Genomic DNA, 26,395 nt, shown 5'->3' with positions numbered 1-26,395 from the left:
AGTCAAAAAATAAGAACTGATATTGGATAAATTGCCCAAACTGGCAAATGGCAACAGTCATGGATTGTGAGACTTTAAATGTTTATTAAATGAGTGTATTTGAGCTTTCACTTTGTGTGCATTATTGAACATCTTTATATTGTAAACAGCAAAAAACAATTTAAGAATTTAAAGTTAGTTGGGGAGGAAAACAAAAGCAGATCTCTCAGTCAAGGTGCCTTTCCAGAAAAGCAGTCTCTGAATTTCTCAAGTGAGGATACCTCTCTTTAGATGAAATGGCATCCTGGCATTCAGCTCAAGAAAAAGCAATTGGAAATTGCTTAGAGATTTTATACAAAGGAAGTGAAATTGTTACAAAAATAATAAATAATAATTTTTACCTTTCTACTGAATCAATGACTTACTCTTTCCCCCAGTTTAGTTATTTTTAAAAAATGTAATGAAGTTTATTGTTTGTAATTGGTTAGATATACAGAGTATAAGGGAACACTGGGAAGGGGGGCAGAATGAGAAATTAAGCACAAACATCAAAGGATGCAACAGCAGCTTCCTGATTGGACTATTTCTTATAAGTAACAGTTATGTAAGTTTTACTCTAATACTAGTATGTGGGTTTGGGATAATGAAGCTTTTAAAACCTCCTTAATGGATAAAAATGAATAAATGAATGAATGAATGAAGAAAGAAAAAAAAGAAAATCAAATGTAATTTCTTCACTGGATGACAAAGGATAAAATCTCATTGGGAAGAGAAATATAAGCAAATGTTAAGGAAAATTCTGGTTTCAACTAAGTAAAACATTAAATCTGGTGATTATTCTTTTTATTTGTTCGTCTTGTATGAACTTTTCACATTCTTTCCAAGCATGAATTTATTATTTGTATGGATTCTTTTCTTTTTTTTTTTGTGGTGCAGGAAAGTATAGTATTTATTGTAGGGTGCCAAACAAGGAGAATAGGCAGCTCATGTTTAGAATACCTGAACTCTCTAACGACTTTCAGGGAAGGGTTTTTAAACACAGTGTGAGAGAGAGTGTGCACAATCTATGCAGTTTTTTGATTGGTTGATGATGAGGTAATAGAGTGGTGTTTTGGGGATCTTGATCATCAACATTCTGGTTCCAAACAGTCTGGGGTTTACTTGCTGGTGGTCCCCATGCAGTTAACTTTTTTCCACCTGGTGGGTTTTTTTTTTTTAACATCTTTATTGGGGTATAATTGCTTTACAATGGTGTGTTAGTTTCTGCTTTATAACAAAGTGAATCAGTCATACATAAACATATGTTCCCATATGTCTTCCCTCTTGCATCTCCCTCCCTCCCACACTCCCTATCCCACCCTTCCAGGCTGTCACAAAGCAACGAGCCAATATCCCTGTGCCATGCGACTGCTTCCCACTAGCTATCTACCTTACTACGTTTGTTAGTGTGTATATGTCCATGACTCTCTCTCGCCCTGTCACAGCTCACCCTTCCCCCTCCCCATAACCTCAAGTCCATTCTCTAGGAGGTCTGCGTCTTTATTCCTGCCTTACCCCTAGGTTCTTCATGACATTTTTTTTTCTTAAATTCCATATATTGTATGGATTCTTAAACGGAGCTTTCAATTCTTTGACCTTCTTTAACCACAAAAATCACTCAGTGAAAAGGAAACAAGTAGGACATTAAAAAGGGAATGGGATGGGGCCAATTTGCAAATTAGCAGTAATCAGAAACCAACATATTCAAATCATGACTAGTGTGTTTCTCCTTCTGTGGCAAAAAGTATTTTCTACCTTATCCTTTTGATTACTTGCTTGGGCTGCTTGTCTTTTGATCCGATTTCCAGATGCCAAGTAATTCCCACTATAATTCAAAGGCATTCCGATCCAGAGGTTACCAGTCCTGTTCTTAAGTGGGAAAGAGTCTTTCCTAATACAATTTGAACATCAAAGGTTTCTGAAGAGCAAAGGCCATTAACATGATTAAAGAGTACTTTCTCTGGTGTATACATAACTCATTACTGTATGTTACAGAAAAACTATATTTAGTACAGGAATAATCTCACAGAATTAATATGCTTCCTTCGACTCCACCCCCAATATAGGGTGTTATAAAATTTGAAATGTTCCTCTGGGCTTAAAATGCTAGGGAACTTTAAGTCTAACTAACATCAAGATACGCTTAGGTTCATAAAAAGAAATGAAGCTGGGTTATTTGTAGTGAGGTGGATGGACCTAGAGTGTGTCATACAGAGTGAAGTAAGTCAGAAAGAGGAAAAAAAGCCGTATGCAAACACATATGTATGGAATCTAAAAAACAAAAAAAGGTTCTGATGAACCTAGGGGAAGCACAGGAATAAAGAAGCTGATGTAGAAAATGGACTTGAGGACAAGGGGAAGGGGAAGAGTAAGCTGGGATGAAGTGAGAGAGTAGCATTGCATATATACACTACCAAATATAAAACAGATAGCTAGTGGGAAACAGCTGCATAGCACAGGGAGATCAGCTTGGTGCTTTATGACCACCTAGAGGGGTGGGATAGGGCGGTTCAGAGGGACACACTAGAGGTAGTGGGTATGGTCATATATGTATACATATAGCTGATTCACTTTGTTATACAGCAGAAACCAGCACAACATAGTAAAAAAAATTATGCTCCGATAAATATGTAAAAAAAAATAGATAGGCTTAGGTTGAAGAGCAACCAATAAAAAGAAGATCATGGGCTTCCCTGGTGGCGCAGTTGTTGAGAGTCCGCCTGCCGATGCATGGGACACGGGTTCGTGCCCCAGTCCGGGAAGATCCCACATGCCGCGGAGGGGCTGGGCCCGTGAGCCATGGCCGCTGAGCCTGTGCGTCCAGAGCCTGTGCTCCGCAACGGGAGAGGCCACAACAGTGAGAGGCCCATGTACCACAAAAAAAAAAAAAAAAAAAAAAAGATCATCAGTGTGTTCTGGGGAGTGTGCTCACATAGTGAGAGACCATGGAAACCAAGTAGCAGCTCTAAACACACCAACTGAAAGAAATGAAACTGTTACTTTAACATTCATTTTATCAAACTAAAGGAAACACATATTTTAAGAGAGTTTCACTAAGAGTAGTAGAGTAGGTAGGCTCACAGTTTCTATCTAAAGTAATAGCTCTTTGTCTTCACAGAAATGATGGGCGAGGAGGGGGGGGTGTCGATGGATCCTAAACCAGGAGGACAGGTTGCCATATTAGCAGCCCAAATGCATTCTAGAGGTACTTGGGGGGTTTCAAAATTTCTCCTCGTCATATGCTCAGGTAGACAATGTCAAGTGTTATGAGCTACAGTTCAACAAAGCCTCTGACAGAGTTGGTTACCAGAGATGGGCAAGCCTGGTTGGTCCCACAGAAGGAGCTGCTATCTGGACCAAGCTGGTTGTCCGTGACCCCAGGAAAGAGCTGCTCAGTTCTTTGAGCCTTTTCGCAGGGTTCCTCTCTCTGGGCAACACCTCTGTCGGTGGAGGTACAAGAAGTTACAGGCTACATATATGGGGAAAACCACGTCTTGGTTTTCCAGGTTCACTATGTCTAGCACTTGACCCTTTCTCAGGGAAAGCATCAGGTATTTTGTGTCCTTCCTGAAAACGAATCTCCCAGCCTTGTCCAAGGAGAACAGGCACAGGTAGAAGGTGAACTTTCTCTGCCAGAGTAAGCTGATCCCGAGGCTGCAGGACTTGTTCACTGCACTGCACCAGAAAATGATGTGCTGGTTGACGTAGCACACTACCAGGTCCCAGCTGAAGTTGAAGCCTTCCCACTGCCAGCTGCATTGCTTGTCCCTGTGGAGCTGGCCCCCACACCACATGCTCTTCCCCTGGGGGTCAGACACGTAGATGTCCACGGGCCAGAGCTTTCTGGTCTGCTCAGCCCAGAGGGGGCCAAGCCAATGCTCTTTGTACACTGGAGACAGCCAAGCAGCAGGGATCATCGCATCCTGGTGGATGACATGTGCTGACGTCAGGTCCCAGATTATGTAGGCAAGCCACAGCTGCTGGAACACTAGCAAGAAGGCTCTGCCCTGCTCGGTCCCCAGGAAAGTGGTGCCCTCCGACTCCCTCCTGGACCTGGCAAACCACGAGTCATTGTCAGGCAATAGGGCCCTGTGTGGGCCCCTCCATGTCGGCTGCAGCTACAAGAACATCCACTTTTTCAGCATGGTTTACACGTCCATCTCCACCTCCATCATCAAGAGCTCTGAAGAGGCAATGACCTCTTTCATGAGATCCAGGCTGACTTCTTGCAATAACTCCTCACTACACTGGGTCATCATGTTGTCCAGTAGCCACTGAAGACACATGGTCCTGATGTTCTGGAGTCCGTAGCTTTCAGCAGAGTCGTAGTAGCTGCACACGGTCTGGGCACTGACAGTCTCCTTCATGACTTCCCCGCACTGCTGAATCAGCTCGTCCAGTTGCAGCATGCTGGCTGTGGTCAGGATGGCAGCGACTCGACCGGGTTGGATGAGCATGGAGTCTCGGTACAGGGAACCTAAAGCCTCGTGCAGTGCCTCGCGATCAATATTCTCGTCAGGCATCTGCAACTCTATAGTATCCATGGTTGTCTCCTACCAAGCACCACTGAACTGCTAACAAAGTACCCTGACTGGCACAAGTAGACCCAATGCAAGTTCCACTCCTCCCCCAGTGCGCGGATCCGCACGTCACTCTCTTCTCCTCTCAGGAAGAGTGCCTCATAAATGGACCCTGAACAATCTTTAGCATGTTTCCGGTGGGGCGCTTTTGTGAGCGGCCCCCATGGGCCTGTCTTCCACTTGTGGCTCACCTGACTGGTGGCGGGTCTGGCCTCTTCACTCTCCTTCCCTTCCTCTCTCTCTGCCACTACTGCCTCCTCAGCCTCCTCCTCCTCCCCAGTGGCACCTGGCTCCTCTGGGGCACGCCACCCCTAGTGCCATGGCATCTGACTGCTTCATGCTCCCATGGCCTATACCTCAGCGGTGCAGTGGACAAGCTTCCTCCCCAGGCGCCGTTGCCACGGGCACTAGCTCAGCCCAAAGTGCGGCTGGGTACAGATGACATTTGCTCTAAGGTCCTCTTGGACGCACGCTAAGCCACACGCAGTAGGCCCCACCCCGCCTGATAAGGGCACTGCATACAAGCGATTCCACTATGTTTATCTTTCCCTCCTGGGATGATTGCTCTCAGGCTCCCTTCATATGATGATGGTGGAACAGAGGCCTTTGTGTGCGAATTTTCCACATTAATTTCAAGAACACAATTCGCTCTTCCTCATCTAAAAGAGTTAGTGATCATTCCTTTATGGAGAATTACATCTTGGTCCCAGCTCTGTCCTCTAGGCACCTTTATTACCATAATTAACTTCTTAGGCTATCTCATCACTTGAGCTGTGAAACCATTTTTTTGTGATAAAAGTGGCAATTTTGCCCCAGTCTTTGCTTTGGTCTTTAACTTTTGTTTTAAAATAGCATTGCCAATTATAGAATCATTTAGAACTCTGTGTGTGTGCATGCCCGTGTGCACGTGTATGCACATGTGCATTCAAATCAGCTTCTCAGAGCTCATGCCTCCATTTTCCATAGGCACACATACCTTTAGTTTGGGGGAAGATCTTAAGTTCCCAAGATACTTTTAGCATTTTTTAATGTTTTTATTTTTGTTCCCTCTCCACCTGTTTGAACATCTTGAGCTCTCTGTTGGCACTTTCCTTGTTTCTTGCAAACAACTACTCATTCCTCGTGGTCTGAGATCTGGATCAAAGACCACCGTTTTTCACACCTCCAAGGCAGATATATATCTTTCTTCAACTGTACTCCCATCAGGCCTTGATCAAACATTTCTCCCCATATGGCTGCAGTTATTTCATTGTATTATTTTTCACTCCTAGATTTTTGAATGTTTGAGGCAAGGACTTTGGATTACCAGCACCACACACAAGGCTTAGCAAGTAACGAACTTACAGTGAAAGTAAATGAGGAATGAATGGGATGGTTTTCCATTTTTGAGGAAATGAATAACATTAAATACTGCACTGACAAGTGTAATATGCTAAACAAATGATGTGTTGCAGAGAGAATCTGGATCTTTCAATGACAAGGAAAGTACAATTTAAGGGAAACTACTAACAATCAAAAACCTCTTGAAAATGGCAAGCCTCTAAGATCATTTGACCCTGCCTAAGGAGAATATTTACATAATTTGAATAGTGCAGTATAACCATATGTTACATTTTTAATATTCTCTGTTATATAGCTTTACAGAGGAGCTGATAAGTGGGTCTACATAAAGGCTGCATGTTCAGTGGTGCTTGGCAGGAGTGCTTGGCATGGATACTATAGAGTTGCAGATGCCTGATGAGAACATTGATCGTGAGGCACTGCACGAGGCTTTAGGTTCCCTGTACTGAGACTCCATGCTCATCTCACCCGGACGAGTCGTCGCCATCCTGGCCACAGTCAGCATGCTGCAGCTGGACGAGCTGATTCAGCAGTGCGGGGAGGTCAAGAAGGAGACTGTCAGTGCCCAGACCATGTGCAGCTACTACAACTCTGCTGAAAGCTACGGACTCCAGAACATCAGGACCATGTGTCTTCAGTGGCTGCTGGAAAATATGATGACCCACTGTAGTTAGGAGCTATTGTGAGAAGTCAGCCTGGATCTCATGAAAGCGGTCATTGCCTCTTCAGAGCTCTTGGTGATGGAGGTGGAGATGGACGTGTATAGCATGTTGAAAAAGTGGATGTTCTTTCAGCCGCAAGACATGGAGGGGCCCGGGCATAGCCCTATTTCCTAACACCGACTCGTGGTTTGCCAGGTCTAGGAGGGAGTCGGAGGGCACCCCTTTCCTGAAGACCGAGCAGGGCAGAGCCTTCGTGCCAGTGTTCCAGCTGCTGCGGCTTGCCTACATAATCTGGGACCTGACGTCAGCACATGTCATCCACCAGGATGCGATGATCCCTGCCGCTTGGCTGTCTCCAGTGTACAAAGAACATTGGCTCGGCCCCCTCCGGCTGAGCAGACCAGAAAGCTCTGGCCCGTGGACATCTACGTGTCCGACCCCCAGGGGAACAGCATGCGGTGCGGGGGCCAGCTCCACAGGGACAAGCAGTGCAGGTGGCAGTGGGAAGGCTTCAACTTCAGCTGGGACCTGGTAGTGTGCTACGTCAACCAGCACATCATTTTCTGGTGCAGGGCCCCGAACAAGTCCTGCAGTCTCAGAATCAGCTTACTCTCACAGAGAAATATCGCATTCCGTCTGAGCCTGTCCTCCTTGGACAAGGCTTCGAGAGCCGTTTTCTGGAAGGACACAGAATACGAGATGCTTTCACTGAGAAAGGCTCAGGAGCTCGAGGTACTGAACCTGGAAAACCACGACGTGGTTTTCCCCGTATATGTGGGCTGTAACTTCTTATACCTCCACCAAGAGTGGCGTTGCCCAGAGTGAGGATCCCTGCAAAAAAGCTCAGAGCAGCTCTTTCCTGGGGTCAGGGGCGACCAGCTTGGTCCAGATGCCAGCTCCTTCTGTGGGACCAACCAGGCTTACTCATCACTGGTAACCAACTCTGTCAGAGGCTTTGTTGAACTGTAGCTCATAATACTTGACATTGTTTACCTGACCATATGAAGAGTACAAATTTTGAAGCCCCTCAAGCACATCTGGAACACATTTGGGCTGCTAATATGGCCATATGTCCTCCTGGTTTAGGATCCATGGACACCACCACCCTCCGATCCGCCCATCATTTCTGTGAAGACAAAGAGCTATTGACTTGAATAATGCAGTATAACCATATGTTAGACTGCCATATTTGACCTACCTATATGTGAGCCTACCTACTCTACTCCTCTTAGTGAAACTCTCTTAAAATATGTGTTTCCTTTAGTCTGATTAAATGAATGTTAAAGTAACTGTTTCATTTCTCTTTCAGTTGGTGTGTTTAGAGCTGCTACTTGGTTTCCATGGTCTCTCACTATGTGAGCACATCCCGCAGACCACGCTGATAATCTTTTTATTGGTTGCTCTTCAACATAAGCATATCTTTTTTTTAACATATTTATCGGAGCATAATTTCTTTACAGTGTTGTGATGGATTGTGCTGTATAACAAAGTGAATCAGCTATATGTATACATATATTCCCATATACCCTCCCTCTTGTGTCTCCCTCCCACCCTCCCTATCCCACTCCTCTAGGAGGTCATAAAGCACCAAGATGATCTCCCTGTGCTATGCAGCTGCTTCCCTCTAGCTATCTGTTTTATATTTGGTAGTGTATATATGTCAATGTTACTCTCTCACTTCCTCCCAGCTTACTCTTCCCCTTCCCCGTGTCCTCAAGTCCATTCTCAACATCAGCGTCTTTATTCTTCTGCTGCCCCTAGGTTCATCAGAACCATTTTTTTTCTTAGATTCCATATATATGTGTTAGCATATGGCAATTTTTTTCTCTTTCTGACTTACTTCACTCTGTATGACATACTGTAAGTCCATCCACCTCAGTAGAAATAACCCAATTTCATTTCTTTTTATAAACCTAAGCATATCTTGATGTTAGTTAGACTTAAAATTCCCTAGCATTTTAATCCCATTGAAACATTTCAAATCTTATAACACCCTATATTGGGGGTGGAGTGGAAATAAGCAGATTAATTCTGTGAGATTATTCCTGTACTAAATTTAGTTTTTCTCTGGCATACAGTCATGAATTATTTATGCCCCAGAGAAAGTACTCTTTAAGCAAGTTGATGGCCTTTGCTCTTCAGAAAACTGATGTTCAAATTGTATTAGGAAAGACTCTTTCCCACTTAAGAACAGGACTGGTAACCTCTGGAACGGATTGCCTTTGAATTATAGTGGGAATTAACTTGGCATCTGGAAATGGGACCAAAATACAAGTAGTCCAAGCCAGTTATCAAAATGATAAGGTAGAAAGTGTTTTTGTCACAAGAGGTGAAAACACAGTAGTCATGATTTGAATATGTTGGTTTCTGATTACTGCTAACTTGCAAACTGGCCCCATCGCATTCCCTTTTAAATGCCATATTTGTTGGCATTTCACTGAGTTATTTTTGCGGTTAAGGAAGATCAAAGAACGGAAATCTCTGTTTAAGAATCCATACAAATAATAAATATATGCTTGGAAAGAGTGTGGAAAGTTCTTACAAGATGAACAAATAAATTAAATAGAATAATCACCAGATTTAAAGTTTTACTTAGTTGAAACCAGAATTTTCCTTACTGTTTGCTGATATTTCTCTTCCCAATGAGATTTTATCCTTTGTCATCCAGTGAACAAATTACTTTTGACTTTCTTTCTTTTTCTTTCTTCACTCATTCATTCATTCATTTATTCATTTTTACCCTTTAAGGAGGACTTAAAGGCTTTATTATCCCAAACCCACATACTAGTATTAGAGTAATACTTACATAACAGTGACTTATTAGAAATAGTTCAATCAGGAAGCTGCTGTTGCATCCCTTGATGTTTCTGGTTAATTTCTCATTCTACCCCCTCTTCCCAGTGCTCCCTTGTACTCTGTATATCTAACCAATTACAAACAATAAACTTCATTACATTTTTTTTTAAGAACTAAACTGGGGGAAAGAGTAAGTCATTGATTCAGCAAAAAGGTAAAAATTATTATTTATTTTTTATGTAACAATTTCACTTCCTTTCTATAAAAATCTCTAAGCAATTACCAATTGCTTTTTCTTGAGCTGAAGGCCAGGATGCCATTTCATCTAAAGAGAGCCATCCTCACTTGGGAAATTCAGAGACTGCTTATCTGGAAATTCACCTTGACTGAGAGATCTGCTTTTGTTTTCCTACCCAACTAACTTTAAATTCTTAAATTGCTTTTTGCTGTTTACAATATAAAGATGTTCAATAATGTACACACAGTGACAGCTGAAATACACTCATTTAATAAATATTTAAAGTCTCACAATCCGTGACTGTTGCCATTTGCCAGTTTGGGCAATTTATGCAATATCAGTCCCTATTTTTTTACTTCATTTTATTTTTCTTTCCTTTTTGACTGCTAAGGATGAGGAGGAGAGCTTCTCCGAACTTGACACTCACTGTTTTGTAGCCTCTTAGTCAAGGCGTGGGGAGATGGGGAGGCAGAACCAGATGTATAGTCATGGTAATGCTACAGGAAACAGTCACACTAAATAACAGCAAACTAAACACCACACCAAGGGAGGTGTACCCCTATGGGATACAGTGCAGTCCTTGACAATGATGAGGATTTATCCCTGTCTCTGTCTTTCCCTGTATGTATGTCTGTCTCTGTCTCCCTGTCATTCTCTATCTCCATCTCTATTGTCTGTGTCTGCATCCCTGTCTATCTCTGTCTACATCTGTCTTTGTCTACCTCTGTCTCTCTCTCAGTCTGTCTATCTTTGTCACTCTCTGTCTCTGTCTTACCGTCCCTATCTTTCTGTTTCCCTCTGTCTCTGAAAATCTGTTCCTGTCTGACTGTGTCTGTCTGGCTCTCAATCTTTCTGTCACTGTCTCTGTATCTCTCTGGTGTTCCTATATCCGTCTGTTTCTGTATCTCTGTGTGTCCATGTGTCTCTTTCTCCATTTGTCTGTCTCTGTCTTTCCCTTTCTGTCTTGGTCTGTCTCTGTCTCAATCTGTCTCTGCCTCTGTCTCTGTTACTCTCTGTCCCTCTCCTCTCTCTCTCTCCCTCCTTCCCTCTCTCTCTGTCTCTGTCTTTGTCTCACTCCATCACTATCTCTACGTCTCCATTGCAATGTGCCTCTCTCTTTCTCTGTTTGTCTTTGTCTCTGCATCTGTCTCTCAGTCTTTCTGTCTCTGTCTTTCCATCTGTGCCTATCAGCCTCTGCCTGTCTCCCTGTCTCTGTCTGTAACCATCGCTCTCTGTCTTAGTTAGTACATGTGTCTGTCTTTCCCTGTCTGGTTTTGTCTTTCTCTGTCTCCCTTTCTCTGTCTCTATCTATTTATATCTGTCTGTGTCTGCCCCTCTCTGTGTAACCTTTTCTACCTGTCTCTTTTTTGGAAGGAGGTGTAATATCTGGATCTGTCCATCTGTTGAACTTTCTCAGCCTGCCCAACCAGCTGTCTCTGTTTTTCTGTCAGGCTGTCCTGTCTCTGGCTGTTTCTGCCTCTGGATCTATTACATCTTTTGATAGTCTGTCTCTGTCTTTGCCTGTCTTAAGGAGACAGGGATGAAAAGTTATTACAATTCAGTACACAAACCCCCTTCTCTTATGTTCCCTTCCAGTGGTCTCCCAGAGACAGATGCTTTAAGAAGATAAAGGTTAACATTCATGTTCAAAGACATAAGAGACCTCAATAAAAAATGGCCTATGATGGAGAACACGGTGTCCCAGGGATGTAGGTGGGATGGACACAGACAGCAGACAAGTGTGAAGTATGCTACTGTGGAAAGGGTTTGTATATAAACAGCACAAAGATGACATTGGAATTTTAATGAAAGCTCCATCATGTGCTAGAAAAAGAAAACCATCGTTTTTAAGAGGAAAAGAAAAACAAGAGGGAATGTCTAGCTACAGGGTCTACAGGAAGGTGCTTGCCAAGTCTCAACCACAGAATTTGGACATGAAGCTGCCTGATGAGAGTTAATAATAGCAAAATGCACCTAGTTTACATAAGTACACAACACAAACCATAGAATTAAACATAAAATTTTGAATTGGGGTCAGTAAGAAACACATTGAAATAAGTGCATTGAAAGAAGATCCAAGGTTCCAATGTCATCACCTGTTCAGCTAGTAACATGACTCCTAAGACATTCATATTTTATGAGCCCACATAAGGTTCCACCTTTTCCTTGTCCACTCAGCTACCTGGGCCTTGATGCCCTTCCCTTTATTCAGGATAAATCGCTTGAAAGGGGTATATCACCTGCCTCATATTCCAAGGTTTACTTGCTTGACTCCCATTACCATCTAAATGTCATAGATACTCAAATTCATAGCCCATGCACAGACCTCTTCTTTGAATCCAGACCTATAGGCAACGGTCTGCCCCACAACGTGGAAATCTCAAAGGTGCTGCAATCTACAAAGGAACAAAATCGAACGTATGATCCAGGCAACCAATTTTAATCTAACTGTAGCTTCCTTCCTCATTTGAATAAATAAATAGAAAGACATTGATGGTGGTAAGGAGATAATAACCAAGAGGTTGGCTGAAAATTATCCTCCCTCAAGTGTTTGAGTTTCAGGAATCAAATTTGTCTCTTCATGATGTTCTAAAGATAAGCGGCGTTTTCTCTAGTAGGCCAGAGAACTGAAATTTACCTCATTTATTTAGACAACAAATAGCCAATTGATATATGAACAGTCTTTGGGAAAGATTTGTTCTAACGGTGCAGGGGACAGTCTGGTTTGGTCTGTGAACACATTTTCCACATCGATTGTTATGATTAGATTCTGAGATTAGACAACAAAGAATAATTTCACTCCATATTGTAGCAAAATTCAACTATCAAACTTGGTTTAAAGATGCAGTGCAAGGGATAAAAACAACCTGTGCAAATTCATGCTAAGATTTGAATACCCAGAAGATCCTTAAGTCTCAGAAAAGTATTCATCACATAAACACAATGCATTGCATTGGTGATAGCTGTCAAGTATTTTATTAAAAAAATTAAAAGAATACAAGGTGATGGTAAAAATAGGAATCTACAAGCAACTGATTGTTTTGATGAGCATGTTTGAAGCACATGGAATTTTATGAGGAATGGTGACTGTAAGTGAATTAAAATTTTCCAAGCAGTCATGAAGACCATGTTTTGAATGAAGGCAGGTGGCTGAGTATGGTCCACCAGCAGGTGAGTGGACTTCCTGTAAGAGGTACATTCTGCAAAATGGTAGCCCCTCGTCATATGTAAATATGTAATTTGATTAAAATTAAGTAAAATTGAAAATTCAGTCTCTCAGTCTCACTAGCGACATTTGAAGCGCTCAATGGTTATGTGTAAACAGTGACTACTACACTCTGTTCAGCACAGATATGGAACATTTCTATCAGTGTAGAGAGTTCTGTCAGATAGTGCTGTCCTATAATCAGTTGCCCCAAGTAAATTTTACATTTCTTTCTACTTCTGAATACATAGGTTTCCTGGATAACCTCGAAGTGGAAATTGGAAATTGCTTAGAGACTTTATATAAAGGAAGTGAAATTGTTACATAAACAATAAATAATAATTTTTGCCTTTCTACTGAATCAATGACTTACTCTTTCCCCCAGTTTACTTATTTAAAAAAATGTAATGAAGTTTATTGTTTGTAATTGGTTAGATATACAGAGTATAAGGGAGCACTGGGAAGTGGGGCGGAATGAGAAATTAAGCACAAACATCAAAGGATGCAACAGCAGCTTCCTGAATGAACTATTTTTTAAAACTAACTGTTATGTAAGTATTACTCTAATACTAGTATGTGGGTTTGGGATAATGAAGCCTTTAAAACCTCCGTAAAGGGTAAAAATGAATAAATTAATGAATGAATGAAGAAAGAAAAAAAAAGGAAAGTCAAATGTAATTTGTTCACTGGATGACAAAGGATAAAATCTCATTGGAAAGAGAAATATAAGCAAACAGTAAGGAAAATTCTGGTTTCAACTAAATAAAACATTAAATCTGATGATTATTCTTTTTAATTTATTTGTTCATCTTGTATGAACATTTCACATTCTTTCCAAGCATGTATTTATTAATTGTATGGATTCTTAAACAGAGATTTCCATTCTTTGACCTTCTTTAACCGCAAAAATCCCTCAGTGAAATGCCAACAAGTAGGGCACTTAAAAGGGAAAGGGATGGGGCCAGTTTGCAACTTAGCAGTAATAAGAAACCAACATATTTAAATTATGACTACTGTGTTTTCACCTTTTGTGACAAAAATCACCTTCTTCCTTATCCTTTTGATTGTTGGCTTGGACTGCTTGTCTTTTGATCCCATTTCCAGATGCCAAGTTAATTCCCACTATAATTCAAAGGCAATCCGTTCCAGAGGTTACCAGTCCTGTTCTTAAGTGGAAAAGAGTCTTTCCAAATACAATTTGAACATCAAAGGTTTCTGAAGAGCAAAGGCCATCAACTTGCTTAAAGAGTACTTTCTCTGGGGCATAAATAATTCATGACTCTATGCCACAGAAAAACTATATTTAGTACAGGAATAATCTCACAGAATTAATCTGCTTATTTCCAGTCCACCCCCAATATAGGGTGTTATAATATTTGAAATGTTTCTCTGGGGTTAAAATGCTAGGGAAGTTTAAGTCTAACTAACATCAAGATATGCTTAGGTTCATAAAAAAATGAAATTGGGTTACTTGTAGTGAGGTGGATGGGACTAGAGTCTGTCATAAAGAGTGAAGTAGGTCAGAAAGAGAAAATAAATGCCATATGCTAACACATATATATGGAAACTAAAAAAAAAAAGGTTCTGATGAACCTAGGCGCAGCACAGGAATAAAGACACTGATGTAGAGAATGGACTTGAGGACAAGGGGAAGGGAAAGAGTAAGCTGGGATGAAATGAGAGAGTAGCATTCACATATATACATTACCAAATGTAAAACAGATAGCTAGTGGGAAGCAGCTGCATAGCACAGGGAGATCAGCTTGGTGATTTATGACTCCCTAGAGGGGTGGGATAGGGTGGGTGGGAGGGAGACAGAACGGGGAGGGGTTATGGGATATCCCATATGGGGGATATGGGGATTCACTTTGTTATACAGCAGAAACCAACACAACACTGTAAAGAAATTATGCTCCAATAAATATTTTTTTAAAAAAAGATTTGCTTAGGTTGAAGAGAAACCAATAAAAAGGAGTTCATCTGTGTGGTCTGGGTGGTGTGCTCACATAGTGAGAGACCATGGAAACCATGTAGCAGCTCTAAACACACCAACTGAAAGAGAAATGAAACTTATTTTAACATTCATTTAATCAAACTAAAGGAAACACATATTTTAAGAGAGTTTCACTAAGAGTAGTAGAGTAAGTAGGCTCACAGTTTCATCTAAAGTCAATAGCTCTTTGTCTTCACAGAAATGATGCGCGAGGCGGAGACGGGGGGTGTCGATGGATCCTAAACCAGGAGGACAGTTTGCCATATTAGCAGCCCAAATGCATTCTAGCAGTGCTTGAGTGGCTTCCAAATTTGTCCTTTTCATATGCTCAGGTAAACAATGTCAAGTATTATGAGCTACAGTTCAACAAAGCCTCTGACAGAGTTGGTTACCAGAGATGGGCAAGCCTGGTTGGTCCCACAGAAGGAGCTGGTATCTGGACAAAGCTGGTCCTCCCTGAGCCCAGAAAAGAGCTGCTCAGTTCTCTGAGCTCTTTTGCAGGGGTCCTCACTCTGGACAATGCCCTTGTCGGTGGAGATACAGGAAGTTACAGGCCACATATATGGGGAAAATCACGTCTTGGTTTTCCAAGTTCACTACATCTATCACTTGACCCCTTCTCAGGGAAAGCATCAGGTATTTTGTGTCCTTCCTGAAAACGACTCTCACTGCCCTGTCCAAGGAAAACAGGTGCAGGCGGAACGCAACCATTCTCTGCCAGAGTAAGCTGACCCTGAGGCTGCAGGACTTGTTCACTGCGCTGCACCAGAAAATGATGTGCTGGTTGACGTAGCACACTACCAGGTCCCAGCTGAAGTTGAAGCCTTCCCACTGCCAGCTGCACTGCTTGTGCCTGTGGAGCTGGCCCCCACACCGCATGCTCTTCCCCTGGGGGGCAGACATCTAGACGTCCAGGGGCCAGAGCTTTCTGGTCTGCTCATCCCGGAGGAGGCCAAGCCAATGCTCTTTGTACACCTGGGACAGCCAAGCGGCAGGGATCAGTGCATCCTGGTGGATGACGCGTGCTGACGTCAGGTCCCAGATTATGTAGGCAACCCTTAGCTGCTGGAACATCGGCACGAAGTCTCTGCCCTGCTCGGTCTTCAGGAAAGGGGTGCCCTCTGACTCCCTCCTGGACCTGGCAAACCACGAGTCATTGTCAGGCAATAGGGCCCTGCGTGGGCCCCTCCATGTCGGCTGCAGCTACAAGAACATCCACTTTTTCAACATGCTATACACGTCCATCTCCACCTCCATCATCAAGAGCTCTGAAGAGGCAATGACCTCTTTCATGAGATCCAGGCTGACTTCTCACAATAGCTCCTCACTACACTGGGTCATCATGTTGTCCAGCAGCCACTGAAGACACATGGTCCTGATGTTCTGGAGTCTGTAACTTTCAGCAGAGTCGTAGTAGCTGCACACGGTCTGGGCACTGACAGTCTCCTTCATGACCTTCCCGCACTGCTGAATCAGCTCGTCCAGCTGCAGCGTGCTGGCTGTGGCCAGGATGGCGAAGACTCGACCGGGTGGTATGAGCATGGAGTCTCAGTACAGGGAACCTAAAGCCTCGTGCAGTGCCTCGCGATCAATATTCACGTCAGGCATCTGCAACTCTATAGTATCCATGGTTGTCTCCTGCCAAGCACCACTGAACCTGCTAGCAAAGTACCCTGACTGGCACAAGTAGACCCAATGCAAGTTCCACTCCTCCCCCAGTGCGCGGATCCGCACGTCACTCTCTTCTCCTCTCAGGAAGAGTGCCTCATAAATGGACCCTGAACAATCTTTAGCATGTTTCCGGTGGGGCGCTTTTGTGAGCGGCCCCCATGGACCTGTCTTCCACTTGTGGCTCACCTGACTGGTGGCGGGTCTGGCCTCTTCACTCTCCTTCCCTTCCTCTCTCTCTGCCACTACTGCCTCCTCAGCCTCCTCCTCCTCCCCAGTGGCACCTGGTTCCTCTGGGGCACGCCGCCCCCAGTGCCATGGCATCCAACTGCTTCGTGCTCCCATGGCCTATACCTCAGCGGTGCAGTGGACAAGCTTCCTCCCCAGGCGCCGTTACCACGGGCACTAGCTCAGCCCATAGTGCTGCTGGGTACAGATGACGTTTGCTCTAACGTCCTCTGGGACGAATGCTAAGCCACACCCACTAGGCCCCACTGTGCCGGATAAGGGCACTGCGTACCAGGGATTCCACTCTGTTTATCTTTCCCTCCTGGAATGATAACTCTCAGGCTCCCTACATATGATGATGGTGGAACAGAGGACTTCGTGTGCAAATTTTCCCCATTAATTTGAAGAACACAATTCGCTCTTCCTCATCTAAAAGAGTTAGTGATCATTCCTTTATGGAGAATTACATCTTGGTCCCAGCTCTATCTTCTAGGCACCTTAATTTCCATAATTAACTTCTTAGGCTATCTCATCACTTGAGCTGTGAAACCATTTTTTTGTGATAAAAGTGGCAATTTTGCCCCAGTCTTTGCTTTGGTCTTTAACTTTTGTTTTAAAATAGCATTGCCAATTATAGAATCATTTAGAACTCTGTGTGTGTGCATGCCCGTGTGCACGTGTATGCACATGTGCATTCAAATCAGCTTCTCAGAGCTCATGCCTCCATTTTCCATAGGCACACATACCTTTAGTTTGGGGGAAGATCTTAAGTTCCCAAGATACTTTTAGCACTTTTTAATGTTTTTATTTTTGTTCCCTCTCCACCTGTTTGAACATCTTGAGCTCTCTGTTGGCACTTTCCTTGTTTCTTGCAAACAACTACTCATTCCTCGTGGTCTGAGATCTGGATCAAAGACCACCATTTTTCACACCTCCAAGGCAGATATATATCTTTCTTCAACTGTACTCCCATCAGGCCTTGATCAAACATTTCTCCCCATATGGCTGCAGTTATTTCATTGTATTATTTTTCACTCCTAGATTTTTGAATGTTTGAGGCAAGGACTTTGGATTACCAGCACCACACACAAGGCTTAGCAAGTAACGAACTTACAGTGAAAGTAAATGAGGAATGAATGAGATGGTTTTCCATTTTTGCAGAAATGGAAAAGATTAAATACTGCACTGACAAGTGTAATATGCTAAACAAATGATGTGTTGCAGAGAGAATCTGGATCTTTCAATGACAAGGAAAGTACAATTTAAGGGAAACTACTAACAGTCAAAAACCTCTTGAAAATGGCAAGCCTCTAAGATCATTTGACCCTGCCTAAGGAGAATATTTACATAATTTGAATAGTGCAGTATAACCATATGTTACATTTTTAATATTCTCTGTTATATAGCTTTACAGAGGAGCTGATAAGAGGGTCTACATAAAGGCTGCATGTTCAGTGGTGCTTGGCAGGAGTGCTTGGCATGGATACTATAGAGTTGCAGATGCCTGACGAGAACATTGATCGTGAGGCACTGCACGAGGCTTTAGGTTCCCTGTACCAAGACTCCATGCTCATCTCACCCGGACGAGTCGTCGCCATCCTGGCCACAGCCAGCATGCTGCAACTGGGCGAGCTGATTCAGCAGTGCGGGGAGGTCATGAAGAGACTGTAGTGCCCAGACCATGTGCAGCTACTACAACTCTGCTGAAAGCTATGGACCCCAGAACATCAGGACCATGTGTCTTCAGTGGCTGCTGGACAACGTGATGACCCAGTGTAGTTAGGAGCTATTGTGAGATGTCAGCCTGGATCTCATGAAAGCGGTCATTGCCTCTTCAGAGCTCTTGGTGATGGAGGTGGAGATGGACTTGTAAACCATGTTGAAAAACTGAATATTCTTGCAGCTGCAGCCGATATGGAGGGGCCCACACAGAGCCCTATTATCTGACAACGACTCGTGGTTTGCCAGGTCCAGGAGGGATTCGGACGGCACCCCTCTCCTTAAGACCGAGCAGGGCAGAGCCTTTTTTCCAGTAGCTGTGGCCTGCCTACATAATCTGGGACCTGACGTCGGCACGCGTCATCCGCCAGGATGCGATGATCCCTGCCGCTTGGCTGTCTCCAGTGTACAAAGAGCATTGGCTTGTCCCCCTCCGGGCTGAGCAGACCAGAAAGCTCTGTCTCGTGGACGTCTACGTGTCCGAACCCCAGGGGAACAACATGCGGTGCGGGGGGCCAACTCCACAGGGACAAACAGTGCAGCTGGCGGTGGGAAGGCTTCAACTTCAGCTGGGACCTGGTGATGTGCTATGCCAACTAGCACATCACTTTCCGGTGCAGTGCATTGAACAAGTCCTGCAGCCTCGGGGTCAGGTCAGCTTACTCTGGCAGAGAATGGTCGTGTTCTCCCTGCTCCTGTCTTCCTTGGACAGGGCTGGGAGAGTCATTTTCTGGAAGGACACAAAATACCAGATGTTTTCCCTGAGAAAGGCTCAAGAGCTCGAGGTAGTGAACTTGGAAAACCACGACGTGGTTTTCCCCATATATGTGGCCTGTAACTTCTTATACCGCCACCAAGAGGGGCGTTGCCCAGAGTGAGGATCCCTGCAAAAAAGCTCAGAGAACTGAGCAGCTCTTTCCTGGGGTCAGGGATGACCAGCTTCGTCCAGATGCCAGCTCCTTCTATGGAACCAACCAGGCTTGCCCATCTGTGGTAACCAACTCTGTCAGAGGCTTTGTTGAACTGTAGCTCATAATACTTGACATTGTTTACCTGAGCATATGAAGAGGACAAATTTTGAAGCCCCCAAACACCTCCAGAACTCATTTGGGCTGTTAATGTGGCAACCTGTCCTCCTGGTTTAGGACCCATCGACACCACCACCGCCTGATCCGCCCATCATTTCTGTGAAGACAAAGAGCTATTGACTTGAATAGTGCAGTATAACCATATGTTATACAGCCATATGTGACCTACCTATATGTGAGTCTACCTACTCTACTACTCTTAGTGAAACTCTCTTAAAATATGTGCTTCCTTTAGTTTGATTAAATGAATGTTAAAATAAGTTTCATTTCTCTTTCAGTTGGTGTGTTTAGAGCTGCTACTTGGTTTCAATGGTCTCTCAGTGTGTAAGCACATCCACTAGAGCACACTGATGATCCTCTTTTTATTGGTTGCTCTTCAACCTAAGCATATCTTTTTTTTAACATATTTATCGGATCATAATTTCTTTATAATGTTGTGTTGGTTTCTTCCGTATAGCAAAGTGAATCAGGTATATGTATACATATATACCCATATCCCCTCCCTCTTGAGTCTCCCTCCCACCCTCCCTATCCCAGCCCTCAAGATGGTCATAAAGCACCAAGCTGATCTCCCTGTGCTATGCAGCTGCTTCCCTCTAGCTATCTGTTTTATATCTGGTAGTGTATATATGTCAATGCTACTCTCACACTTCCTCCCAGCTTACTCTTCCCCTTCCCCGTGTCCTCAAGTCCATTTGCTACATCATCATCTTTATTCCTGTGCTGTCCCTAAGTTCATCAGAACCATTTTTTTTTAGATTCCATATATATGTGTTAGCATATGGCATTTTTTTCTCTTTCTGACTTACTTCACTCTGTATGACCGACTCTAGTCCCATCCACCTCACTACAAGTAACCCAATTTCATTTCTTTTTATGAACCTAAGCATATCTTGATGTTAGTTAGACTTAAACTTCCCTAGCATTTTAACCCCAGAGAAACATTTCAAATATTATAACACCCTATATTGAGGGTGGAGTGGAAATAAGAAGATTAATTCTGTGAGATTATTCCTGTACTAAATATAGTTTTTCTGTGGCATAGAGTCATGAATTATTTATGCCCCAGAGAAAGTACTCTTTAAGCAAGTTGATGGCCTTTGCTCTTCAGAAACCTTTGATGTTCAAATTGTATTTGGAAAGACTCTTTTCCACTTAAGAACAGGACTGGTAACCTCTGGAACGGATTGCCTTTGAATTATAGTGGGAATTAACTTGGCATCTGGAAATGGGATCAAAAGACAAGCAGTCCAAGCCAACAATCAAAAGGATAAGGAAGAAGGTGATTTTTGTCACAAAAGGTGAAAACACAGTAGTCATAATTTAAATATGTTGGTTTCTTATTACTGCTAAGTTGCAAACTGACCCCATCCCATTCCCTTTTAAATGCCTTACTTGTTTGCATTTCACTGAGTGATTTTTGTGGTTAAAAAAGGTCAAAGAATGGAGAGCTGTGTTTAAGAATCCATAAAAATAATAAATACATGTTTGGAAAGAGAGTGAACACTACACACAAGATGAACAAATAAATTAAAAAGAATAATCACCAGATTTAATGTTTTATTTAGTTGAAACCAGAATTTTCCTTACCATTTGCTTATATTTCTCTTACCAATGAGATTTTATCCTTTGTCATCCAGTGAACAAATTACTTTTGACTTTCTTTTTTGTTTTCTTTCTTCATTCATTCATTTTTACCCTTTAAGGAGGTTTTAAAGCCTTCATTATTCCAAAACCACATACTAGTATTAGAGTAATACTTGCATAAGAGTTAGTTATAAGAAAGTTCAATCAGGAAGCTGCTGTTGCATCCTTTGATGTTTCTGCTTAATTCTCATTCCGCCCCCTTTCCTAGGGCTCCCTTATACTCTGTATATCTAACCAATTACACACAATAAACTTCATTACATTTTTTTAATAAGTAAACTGGGGGAAAGAGTAAGTCATTGATTCAGCAAAAAGGTAAAAATTATTATTTATTTTTTATGTAACAATTTCACTTCCTTTATATAAAAATCTCTAAGCAATTACCAATTGCTTTTTCTTGAGCTGAAGGCCAGGATGCCATTTCATCTAAAGAGAGCCATCCTCACTTGAGAAATTCAGAAACTGCTTATCTGGAAATTCACCTTGACTGAGAGATCTGCTTTTGTTTTCCTACCCAACTAACTTTAAATTCTTAAATTGCTTTTTGCTGTTTACAATATAAAGATGTTCAATAATGTACACACAGTGACAGCTGAAATACACTCATTTAATAAACATTTAAAGTCTCACAATCCGTGACTGTTGCCATTTGCCAGTTTGGGCAATTTATGCAATATCAGTCCCTATTTTTTTACTTCATTTTATTTTTCTTTCCTTTTTGACTGCTAAGGATGAGGAGGAGAGCTTCTCCGAACTTGACACTCACTGTTTTGTAGCCTCTTAGTCAAGGCGTGGGGAGATGGGGAGGCAGAACCAGATGTATAGTCATGGTAATGCTACAGGAAACAGTCACACTAAATAGCAGCAAACTAAACACCACACCAAGGGAGGTGTACCCCTATGGGATACAGTGCAGTCCTTGACAATGATGAGGATTTATCCCTGTCTCTGTCTTTCCCTGTATGTATGTCTGTCTCTGTCTTCCTGTCATTCCCTATCTCCATCTCTATTGTCTGTGTCTGCATCCCTGTCTATCTCTGTCTACATCTGTCTTTGTCTACCTCTGTCTCTCTCTCAGTCTGTCTATCTTTGTCACTCTCTGTCTCTGTCTTACCGTCCCTATCTTTCTGTTTCCCTCTGTCTCTGAAAATCTGTTCCTGTCTGACTGTGTCTGTCTGGCTCTCAATCTTTCTGTCACTGTCTCTGTATCTCTCTGGTGTTCCTATATCCATCTGTTTCTGTATCTCTGTGTGTCCATGTGTCTCTTTCTCCATTTGTCTGTCTCTGTCTTTCCCTTTCTGTCTCGGTCTGTCTCTGTCTCAATCTGTCTCTGCCTCTGTCTCTGTTGCTCTCTTTCTGTCCCTCTCCTCTCTCTCTCTCCCTCCTTCCCTCTCTCTCTGTCTCTGTCTTTGTCTCACTCCATCACTATCTCTACGTCTCCATTGCAATGTGCCTCTCTCTTTCTCTGTTTGTCTTTCTCTGTCTCTGTATCTGTCTCTCAGACTGTCTGTCTCTGTCTTCCCATCTGTGCCTATCAGCCTCGGCCTATCTCCCTGTCTCTGTCTGTAACTGTCGCTCTCTGTCTTAGTTTGTACATGTGTCTGTCTGTCCCTGTCTGGTTCTGTCTTTTTCTGCCTCCCTGTCTCTCTCTCTATCTATTTCTAACTGTCTGTTTCTGCCCCTTTCTGTGTATCCCTTTCTACCTGTCTCTTTTTGGGGAGGAGGTGTAATATCTGGCTCTGTCCATCTGTTGGAGTTTCTCAGCCTGCCCAACCAGCTGTCTCTGTTTTTCTGTCAGGCTGTCCTGTCTCTGACTGTTTCTGCTTCTGGCTCTGTTACATCTTTTGATAGTCTGTCTCTGTCTCTGCCTGTCTTAAGGAGACAGGAATGAAAGGTTATTACAATTCAGTACACAAACGCTCTTCTCTTACGTTCCCTTCCAGTGGTCCCCCAGAGACAGATGCTGAAAGAAGATAAAGGTGAGCATTCATTTTCAAAGACATAAGAGACCTAAATAAACAATGGCCTATGAAGGAGAAATGGTGTCCCAGGGATGTGGGTGGGATGGACACAGACAGCAGACAAGTGTAAAGTATGGTACTGTGGAAAGGATCTATATATAAACAGCACAATGATGACATTGGAATTTTAATGAAAGATCCATCATGTGCTAGAAAAAGAGAACCATCTTTTTTTAAGAGGAAAAGGAAAACAAGAGAGAGTGTCTAGCTACAGGTTCTACAGGAAGGTACTTGCCAAGTCTCAGCCACAGAACTTGGACATGAAGCTGCCTGATGAGAGTTAAAATAGCAAAATGCACCTATTTCTTTTTCATCTTTATTGGGGTATAATTTCTTTACAATGGGTGTAGTTTCTGCTTTGTAACAAAGTGAATCAGTTATACATATACATATGTTCTCATATCTCCTCCCTCTTGCGTCTCCCTCCCTCCAATCCTCCCTATCCCACCCATCCAGGCGGTCACAAAACACCAAGCTGATCTCCCTGTGCTATGGGGCTGCTTGCCACTAGCTATCTACCTTACGTTTGGTAGTGTATATATGTCCATGCCTCTCTCTCGCTTTGACACAGCTCACCCTTCCCCCTCCCCATATCCTCAAGTCCTTTCGCTAGTAAGTCTGTGTCTTTATTCCTGTCTTACCCCTAGGTATTTCATGACATTTTTTTTCTTAAATTCCATATATATGTGTTAGCATACAGTATTTGTCTTTCTCTTTCTGACTTACTTCACTCTGTACGACAGACTCTAGTTCTATCCACCTCATTACAAATAGCTCAATTTCATTTCTTTTTATGGCTGAGTAATATTCCATTGTATATATGTGGCACATTTTCTTTATCCATTCATCCGATGATGGACACTTGGGTTGTTTCCATCTCTGGGCTACTGGAAATAGAGCTGCAATGAATATTTTGGTATATAATATTTTTGAATTATACTTGTCCCAGGGTATATGCCCAGTACTGGGATTGCTGGGTCATATGGTAGTTCTTTTTGTAGTTTTTTAAGGAACATCCATACTGTTCTTCATAGTGGCTGTACCAATTCACATTCCCACTGGCAGTGCAAGAGTATTCCCTTTTCTCCACACCCTCTCCAAAATTTATTGTTTCTAGAATTTTTGATGATGGCCATTCTGAGTGGTGTGAGATGATATTTCATTGTAGTTTTGATTTGCATTTCTCTAATGATTAATGACGTTGAGCATGCTTTCATGTGCTTCTTGGCAGTCTGTATATCTTCTTTGGAGAAATGTCTATTTAGGTCTTCTGCCCATTTTTGGATTCGCTTGTTTGTTTTTTTGTTATTGAGTGGCATGAGCTGCTTGTAAACTTTGGAAATTAATCCTTTGTCTGTTGCTTCATTTGCAAATATTTTCTCCCATTCTGTGGGTTGTCTTTTGGTCTTGTTTATGGTTTCCTTTTCTGTGCAAAAATTTTGAAGTTTCATTAGGTTCCATTTGTTTACTTTTGTTTTTGTTTCCATTTCTCTAGGAGGTGGGTCAAAAAGGATCTTGCTGTGATTTATGTCGTAGACTGTTCTGCCGATATTTTCCTTTAAGAGTTTGAGAGTTTCTGGCCTTACATTTAGGTCTTTAAGCCATTTTGAGCTTATTTTTGTCTATGGTGTTAGGGAGTGATATAAGCTCATACTTTACATGTACCTGTCCAGTTTTCCCAGCACCACTTATTGAAGAGGCTGTCTTTTCTCCACTGTATATGCTTGCCTCCTTTATCAAAGATAAGATGACATATGTACGTGTGTTTATCTCTGGGCTTTCCATCCTGCTCCACTGATCTACCTTTCTCTTTTTTGCCAGTACCATACTGTCTTGATTACTGTAGCTTTGTAGAATAGTCTGAAGTCAGGGAGCCTCATTCCTCCAGCTCCGTTTTTCCTTCTGAAATTTGCTTTGGCTATTCGGGGTCTTTTGTGTTTCTGTACAAATTGTGAAATTTTTTTTTCTACTTCTGTGAAAAATGACAGTGGTAGTTTGATCGGGATTGCAATGAATGTGTAGATTGCTTTGGGTAGTAGAGTCATTTTCACAATGTTGATTCTTCCAATCCAAGAACATGGTATATCTCTCCATCTATTTGTATCATATTTGATTTCTTTCATCAGTGTCTTATAATTTTCTGCATACAGGTCTGCTGTCTCCTTAGGTAGGTTTATTCCTAGATATTTTATTCTTTTTGTTGCAGTGGTAAATGGGAGTGTTTTCTTGATTTCATTTTCAAATTTTTCATCATTAGTGTATAAGAATGCCAGAGATTTCTGTGCATTAATTTTGTATCCTGATACTTTACCACATTCATTGACTAGCTCTAGTAGTTTTCTGGTAGCATCTTTAGGATTCTCCATGTATAGTATCATGTCATCTGCAAACAGTGACAGCTTTACTTCTTCTTTTCTGATTTGGATTACTTTTAGTTCCTTTTCTTCTCTGATTGCTGTGGCTAAAACTTCCAAAAATATGTTGAGTAAGAGTGGTGAGAGTGCACAACCTTCTCTTTTTCCTGATCTTAGTGGAAATGCTTTCAGTTTTTCACCATTGAGGATGATATTGGCTGTGGGTTTGTCATATATGGCCTTTATTATGTTGAGGAAAGTTCCCTCTATGCCTACTTTCTGCTGGGTTTTTATCTTAAATTGGTGTTGAATTTTGTCGAATCTTTTCTCTGCATCTATAGAGATGATCATATTTTTTTCCTTCAATTTATTAATATTGTTTGTCTCATTGATTGATTTGCATCTTTGAAGAATCCTTGCATTCCTGGAAGAAACCCCACTTGATTATGGTGTATGATCCTTTTAATGTGCTGTTGGATTCTGTTTGCTAGTATTTTGTTGAGGAATTTTGCATCTATGTTCATCAGTGAAATTGGCCTGTAGTTTTCTTTCTTTGTGACATCCTTGTATGGTTTTGATATCAAGGTGATGGTGGCCTCGTAGAATGAATTTGGGAGTGTTCCTCCCTCTATTATATTTTGGAAGAGTCTGAGAAGGATAGGTATTAGGTCTTCTCTAAATGTTTGATAGAATTCGCCTGTGAAGCCATCTGGCTTTGGTTTGTTGGAAGATTTGTAATCAAAGTTTCAATTTCAGTGCTTGTGCCTGGTCTGTTCATATTTTCTATTACTTCCAGATTCGGTCTTGGCAGGTTGTGCATTTCTAAGAATTTGTCCA

General features: G+C 42.3%; 4 pseudogenes across 4 annotated transcripts; 2 read left to right on the top strand and 2 right to left on the bottom strand.

Annotated features, from left to right (window-relative positions):
* Window positions 1-3,410: 3,410 nt before the first annotated feature.
* LOC309840062 (germ cell-less protein-like 1) lies at window positions 3,411-5,620 on the bottom strand (annotated as a pseudogene). The gene is made up of 2 exons: window positions 5,575-5,620; window positions 3,411-4,743 (listed from the first exon to the last, which is right to left on the bottom strand). The product of its transcript is annotated as a germ cell-less protein-like 1 (transcript).
* A 655-nt stretch (window positions 5,621-6,275) lies between these two features.
* LOC309840061 (germ cell-less protein-like 1) lies at window positions 6,276-7,426 on the top strand (annotated as a pseudogene). The gene has a single exon. The product of its transcript is annotated as a germ cell-less protein-like 1 (transcript).
* Window positions 7,427-15,340: 7,914 nt separating this feature from the next.
* On the bottom strand, window positions 15,341-16,846 carry LOC309840060 (germ cell-less protein-like 1; annotated as a pseudogene). The gene has a single exon. The product of its transcript is annotated as a germ cell-less protein-like 1 (transcript).
* Window positions 16,847-18,176: 1,330 nt separating this feature from the next.
* Window positions 18,177-19,326, top strand: LOC309840059 (germ cell-less protein-like 1; annotated as a pseudogene). Its single transcript has one exon. The product of its transcript is annotated as a germ cell-less protein-like 1 (transcript).
* The last annotated feature ends 7,069 nt before the right edge of the window (window positions 19,327-26,395 follow it).

This window comes from Grampus griseus, assembly GCF_964374135.1.
Source record: "Grampus griseus genome assembly, chromosome: X".
Lineage (NCBI taxonomy): Eukaryota > Metazoa > Chordata > Mammalia > Artiodactyla > Delphinidae > Grampus > Grampus griseus.
This window is presented reverse-complemented; position numbering and strand designations above follow the sequence as displayed.